Source organism: Hydra vulgaris, chromosome 10 (assembly GCF_038396675.1).
Source record: "Hydra vulgaris chromosome 10, alternate assembly HydraT2T_AEP".
Classification (NCBI taxonomy): domain Eukaryota; kingdom Metazoa; phylum Cnidaria; class Hydrozoa; order Anthoathecata; family Hydridae; genus Hydra; species Hydra vulgaris.
In genome coordinates this window covers 51,301,373-51,309,424 of record NC_088929.1, presented here as the reverse complement: position 1 = coordinate 51,309,424, position 8,052 = coordinate 51,301,373, and positions in this window count along the sequence as shown.

Here is an 8,052-nt window from a genome sequence, read left to right as displayed (position 1 = left end):
TCAAATTTTATTTTAATTCTTAAGTGGGGGTTTGATGGCAGTTCCGGTCATAGCGAATATAAACAGAGATTTGCCGATGGAAGAAACTCAGATGCAAATGTTTTTCTGACTTCACCATTACAACTTTTGTGTACAAATTCAGTTTTAGGTCAAGATATTATTCTATGGAAAAATAGGACACCCTCATCTACTCGATTTCGCCGACCTATCAGACTTCAATTTCTTCACGAAAATGTCCATACAAGCATTAATGAAAAAGACTATATTGAAGATAAAATTAAATCACTGGTTCCTCTCATCATTGTTCAACATGAAATAGAAATTAAAATACATTATAAATTGGTTATGACAATGATTGACGGAAAAGTTTGCAATGCAATAACATTGACGAAATCAACAATGCGGTGTTATTTGTGTTCTGCTACTTCGAGTCAATTCAATAATATCAATTTCGTTAAAGAAATAAAAGTTGACGAATCAAAATTGAAATACGGTTTATCAACGTTGCACGCATGGATTCGCTTTTTTGAATGTTTTTTGTATCTTGGGTATAAACTTGGAATAAAAAAATGGCAAGCACGTTCTGACATTGAAAAAAGTATAATATTACAACAAAAATTGTTAATCCAGAATGCTTTTAAGCTGCAGCTAGGGTTAATAGTTGATCGACCGAAACCAGGATGCGGTAATACAAACAACGGAAATACAGCTCGAAGATTTTTTAAAAACTCACAAGTGTCTGCTGATATATTAGGAGTGGATTTAGAACTAATAAATCGGTTTCATGTAATTTTACAGGTATTATCTAGTGGCTTTCCAATAGACGCAGACAAACTCGATAACTATTCTACCGAAACTGCACTACTTTTTGTTGAAAAGTATCCTTGGTAAAACATGCCTACAACAGTACACAAAGTACTTATTCATGGAGCCTTAATAACAAAAACAGCAATACTACCCATAGGACAACTATCTGAGGATGCACAGGAATCGAGAAACAAAGACTTAAAAAAATATCGCGAAGATTTCTCCAGGAAAAATTCCAGAAAAAATACAATGCATGACGTTTTTTGCAGACTTCTGGTTTCGTCAGATCCTGCAATATCTTCACTTTTAAAATCTCATGCAAAAGTTAGCAGATCTTTGTCTTCTCAAGCTTTACAAATGTTATAACGAAAACTCTGAAACTCATTCGTCTGTGATTGAGTTTATCAACAATATTTCAACAATAAATGATTCAGATGACAGTGGTGATTTATTTTAAAGTAATATAAATGAAACAATTATGATAAATGATGCAAATAAAAGTTTTCCTTGTTTTCCTTGAACAAATAAATAAGTAGAATAAATAATGAATTTTTCAATTTATTTTTTTTAACATTGCGGCATAATAATACAGTCATAATATATTATATATCGGTATTATATATAATGTTTATATATGTAATGTAAATAATACATTAGTCTATTGAACTTAAATGTCGAATTAGAACTAATTGGTTAAACACGAAAGCCCAAAGGCATTTCTAATGATTAATGTTTTTAAAACACCGCCATTTTGGATCTACCATTATTGAATTTTGGTACACTTATGTCAAATTCAAAGTTGGGGATTCAAAAAAATGCTTTACAGAAATTTTCCATTAATTATAATCATTTTTTGACTTTTGGCCAGGTTTTTTGAAATTCCGCCCACTGTGCGCCGCGAGTAAACAAAAACCTATGCAAGCCTATGCAAACAAAAACCTATGCAAACCTATGCAAACAAAAACCTATGCAACAAAAACCTATGCAACCTATAATTTTTAGGCTAGTTTTTAAAAAAGATTTCCTTAAGGTAAAAAAAACTTTTAATGCTTTAAAAGTTTAAAAAAAAACCTTTAAAAAAAATGCATTTATAAGTTAAAATAACTTACGGTACTTAAGCAATATAAGGTACTTATTACCTTTAAAAATATAAACAGAGACATAACGTAACGTAAAATATTTAAGAGTTGAAACGAAATTAAAATACGTCACAAATATAAATTTTTTTACGTTACGTGACTTTTTTTTTTTTTTTAAAGGGTTACTAATTGAGACGTAACGTTAAAAAACTCTATGTTTGATACGTATTTTAGCAACGTCTCAAATCTAGATTTAGTTGCGTTACGTTACGTCTCAATTGGTTAAAATTTATAAAGTTAAAAAACAAAAACATTTTAGACGTAACGTTGCGTATTGAGACTTTTTTTTTCGTGACAAAGTAACCAATTGAGACGAAGCTGTTTTACAATAAAAACAAAATATAAGATAGAAATTACCAATGCGGCAATGACTAACAAACATTTACTGCATTATCAAGTTTCTTTATTTAATATTTAATTAAAAATTAGAGAATGTAACCTTGTTACTAATTGTAACTGATTGAAACGTAACGTAACTTTAATATGTTATAGGGGATTTATATGTAATATTGTATATATATATATATATATATATATATATATATATATATATATATATATATATATATATATATATATATATATATATATATATATATATATATATATATATATATATATGTATATATATATATATATATATATATATATATATATATATATATATGTATATATATATATTTATATATATATATATATATATATATATATACATATATATATATATATATATAAAAAACGTACAATGAACGTTCAGACGGAACGTCTCGGACGCGTTTGAAACTAATTCTACATAAGACGCTCAAAGACAACCTTTTAGGACGTTCTAAAGACGTCGTAAAAAGACTTCAAAAAGACTTTCCGTTTAAGTGCAGTTAGACAAAATGGGTCTAGAAAATACGTCTTTTAAACGTTTAAAAGATGTTCTGGGTGTCTTTTTAACGCTTAAAAGACATTTGTTAAACAATGAGGGTATTTTAGCTATCACAAAATTTGTAGTGTTTTGGGGGAAAAAATTACACATTCAGAAAACATTACAGAAACGGCAACCAGTGTGCCTTACTAATTAAAACAAATAAAACACAAAATTAAAAGTATACTCAAGATTAAAATATATTTGAAATAGATATAAAAAATATCATAAAAACTGTTGTCGTGGTTTAGTTTTTCGCGGTCACCGACGCCTTTCTATCCGGCGCTGTTTTCAGGATATCTTCAACGAAATTTTCTCGTTCATTCTTGGTATACATGGGTATAGTTTCTGCAAAATGCAAAAAAAAAATATAAACAAGATTTATAGAATATAAAATAATGAATATAATAAAGATTCAATCAAGTCAGCGTATACCAACGTGAAGGCTAACTGAACTATTATATTATTAACTATTAATTTTATTTTAACAACTTATTATAATGCATAATATAATAGTTTGATCTTTACCGTAAAATCAATAAATCAATTAATTATATGGTCAGATTTTTAAAATTAAAAAAAGGCAAAGGAAAGACCGAGTTCTGTTAATGCCCAACTATTAGTAGTGTAGTTTTTCATCTATTTTCAAAATCAATTTACTCGAACTTAGTAAGTTTTGCAAATGGGCTCCTCATATACCAACAAAAATCTTTATCAGATTTATCTATGAAATTCTTCTTCTCACTATTACATCCTTTCATTTAAATGGCTTCATTTAAATCTGAATTTGTATTACATAAAGTTATTTTGTTATTCGAAACAGGTTTAACAGTATATTTTGAGCCATAATGATGTGCATCAAACTTTAAACTTTGACTAAATATTAGCAATTAAAATTTCATAATTTTGTACTATTAACTTAGACTTGATAAAAATACAATTGTTTTGCTTGTGGGTAATGATATCATTTTTATTAGATAAGTGTTTTTTCAATTTTAAATTATCAGTTATTTTATATCTTCCAATTCTTTTTTGATACTTCTTTTGAAGAAGATGAAGTTTTTCTCAGTTTAGGTGGTGGAGAAGATAGACAACTTTTAGAGAATTTGGAAACACTGATTGAAGATTAATCAGTTTCATTTTACCACAATATAAAGTAAACTCAGTATCATCTGGCCAATGCAGTTTACAAACAACGCTTATTTTGTTAAAGCCCAGTGTGAGCAAGGGACACTCATAAACCACTAGCTCTTTTCAGGTACTTTACAAGGAAATTTGTATATTCAGGTATTTTATCTGAAGACTTATAATTAGAGCAACAGTTTGGTACTCAATATTTTAAAGGCATCATAAATTATTTAAATTTAATTTCTTTGAAAACAATAACTAATACTTTACAACTTTTTGTACATCTTCTTTAAAACCGGCCTTCAGTCAAGAAAATTCCTGCATGGTTTCAAGGCCTTCTATACAGAAGGCCTCGAAACCGCAAAACCACTTGATGTTCTTGCATTTTTGATATTATATTTTTTCAGAGCAAGTGGTATCAAAATAACATTTTAATAAATTTTGAAGTAGAACCTTTTTTTAACCACTTTTCTTTCTAAAAAAATCACAGAACAAAATCAGCATATGTATCTTGGCTAATTAAAAAAAGTTTCCCCACCAAAATGTTTTGCTCAAAATGTTCATGCACTATATATATCAATCTTTGTTTATTGATTTACTGATTTTCAATCTCTTATTTAATTTTTTAACCTGCATTATAAAAATGATTAATAAATAAATCAAAATCTATACATGACTAAATGAGAAAGGATATCATTAGAATTTAATAGAAAGGATATCATTAGAAGTCAAAATATTACAATTCCATACAAGAACAGAGAAAAGATTTATAGAATTAGGGAATCAGAAATAAGAAAATGGCAAGCACAATTAAGATAGGAAACTTTTCCAGATGCTAACTTTTGCAATGACCTGTGATTTCCATGAGGTCAGTAGTAAAAAAAGAGCAAAAGTAGAGGATTCAAAAGATGGCATTCATTAATATAGTTATCAATATGAAGTATATATATATATATATATATATATATATATATATATATATATATATATATATATATATATATATATATATATATATATATATATATATATATATATATATGGGCAATTCTGCAAGAATGACGGTCCTAACATTTGGCACTCTTTAAGCAATTAAAAAAGAACAGAAAATGGAAACTTTCCAGAAATGTGAAATACTATTGTATAGTTTAATATGTAAAAGTTACAGCATTAAAGTCTTCAACTTTTTTTAAAAATTAACTCTAATCAACGCACTTAATGCAAATTATCATTTTTTTAACTCACTTGTTCTCTGTGATTACAAACATACAAGTTTTCCGGTCAACAACATACTAAACTTGTTTAGTTATTTAAAACATATAAAAGATGTAAAAATTGGTATATAATATATAATCGAGTAAGCAGATATAATGAAGCAAAGCTTTATATGTTGTTAAATTTAATTTATTTAAATTAAACTTTACAGAATAATTTGACATTATATTAATGCATTATTAGTTATTATTTCTTTCCAGGTATCCGGATGTCATCTGAAAAAATGATATATGTAACAACATGTGATTAAAAAAAAAAAAGTTATTATTTAATATTTTTTCATGATGTAATTTAATTTGAAAAAAATCCTGTAGTTATTCTTAATATAATTGAAAAAATATAGCTACATCTGTAGAATCCGCAGATGTAGTTGTTCTTAACATAATTGAAAAGATGAAACTACATCTGTAAAACCTTCTAGTGTAGTTGCGCAGATGTTATAAAAAATCAATGAAATTTCCGATGTTGTCGGACAAATGTCATTATACCTCATTATATTTACATATGAGGTTGAACAGATGTTATTAAACATAGAAAAAACTAATGCTGTTAATCTGACCCATTGTTATATTGAAAATATATATATTTGTTATCATATAATAATTATTACTATGATATAATAAAAATGGGCAACAAAAAATATATTTATTTTGTATCTTTAGCATTTTTATTCAAATTATGCAAATTTTGGGCTGAGAAAAAAGGAAATGACAACGAAAATTTTTTATTAGCTCTAGTTTCTGAGATATACAATAACAATAAATTTTTATTTCAGTTAATTTGTAACAGATCAATATGACATAATTTACATATTCTAATAATATTTAAAGTACATTTGGTTTTTTTTTATTGCAGATATATTCTAACAGTTTAAAAAAAAATCTGGGTATTGTCACGAGATTGTAATCTTTTTGCTTTCCTTTTGTAGACAAGTTCTGGAGCATCCCTTCACACAAACCAACAGTAATCTGCAAGCATAGCCTCATTCCAACGAGCCTACTATCTTTGTTCCATTACAGAAATAACTTAGTATAACCTTTCACCATGTTCATTATTAACTGCTCCACAATTCGGGGAAAGGGGAGGGGGAGGGGGAGAGAGGTCTAGGTGTGAGTGGAAGAAATGAATCTTGAGGGACATGTTACAACCATGTTGATAGTATTTTTGCAGAAGTACTGTTACCAATTGTATGTATTTATTATCTCTTGTGTTGCCTAAAAATCCACAAATCACTCCCTTAAGAGCTTCTCAAGTTTCCTTTTCTTGTCCTTCAAAACTTCGTTAAATGCAGAATCCTTCATAAGTTGTCGTATTTGTGGCCCAACAAAAATACCCTCTTTAACTTTGCATCACTTATTCTTGGAAATTTGTTTCTTAAATACCTAAAAGGTTGTCCTTCTTTGTTCGTACCTTCGACAAAATATTTAATTAAACCCAACTTAATTTGTAATGGTGGAAAATGAACATCTTTTGGATCCACGAGTGGTTCAGCAATAAAAATTTTTTCTTCTGTGTTGAGATTTCTTGCGGGTCAGTCTTTTATATAATGTGAACTTCTGTTTCTACTATCCCACATACACTAAAAGCGGCGGTATTTAAAATACCCTAATTGCATCCCTAAAAGTACAGCAATAACTTTTAGATTACCACAAATTTTCCATTTTTGTTCAATGTAATAAATTAAGTTGAGAAGAGTAAACATGAGCGAGGCTAGGATTTTTCAAACCGAGACAAAACCGAGACGAGAAGTTAGTACTTCTCGTGAGACCGAGAACGAGACGAGACGAGAAATTTAACAATTTTTGAAAACAAATTTATAAAAATCCAAGTAAAAAAAAAAAATGTAAAAATGGTTTTGACAAATAGACACAAATGACATTTGTCAAATGTAAACAACTTTTTCAAATATTAATTCAGAATTTTTTTGTAAAACTTTTCCAACAAGACAATGTTTTCTCTGATTAAGATGATTTGTTCTACTTTTTCTGGGTGTAAGTTGTGTCTGGATGATCGGACGACATTTCCACCTGAGCTAAAAATTCTCTCTGATTTAGTTGAACTTGCTGGAATTGCTAAAATTTGTCTAGCTAATGAAGAGAGTTCTGGCAATGTATTTGAATGCAATTTCCACCAATCAAGAATCAAAAAGTCTTTTTTGGCATCAGGGAGATATTCATACTGGCAAATTTCGCTCAAAATAGGATTCAGTTCAGATGTTGGCTCTTGTGTTTCAAGTCTGACGTTTAACTTGCGCTTCAGTTTTGAATTAGAAAACAAATCTGATGAAAGGACTCTGGCAACAGGTTAGCACTCAACATTATCCTTAACCTGTGAGGCTAACCATTCTTTTGTTGTTTGAAATTTTTTAAAGAGCTTCAAGTGAAGTCCCTTTAAAGCAGGGTTTAAGTAGTTTGCTGCAGCACTCAACAAGTTTCAAGTGTGACAAAGAGGAAATCTTTTCTCAATGTAGCTTTTCAAGTTTTTTGCATACAAGACACCGTAGCCATTTTTTCCATCCGTCTCAATAAATTGATCAATTTTGTCATGGATTAAATAAAGAGAATCGGCGACAGTGTTAATTGTTGGAATAGACTCAGCCGATCACGTTTCTGTAGCTTCTTTAAGTGGTGCCAAAATTTCTACTGCTCCCTCGATTGATTTCCACTGTGATGCACTGATGGTCTTTGAAGAAAAAATATCTTCATTTGCGCATAAGCTGATAATTGCACTCTTTAGATGTAGGACAGAAGCCATGCAATCCAGTTCACTATTCCATCTTGTGTCAACAGA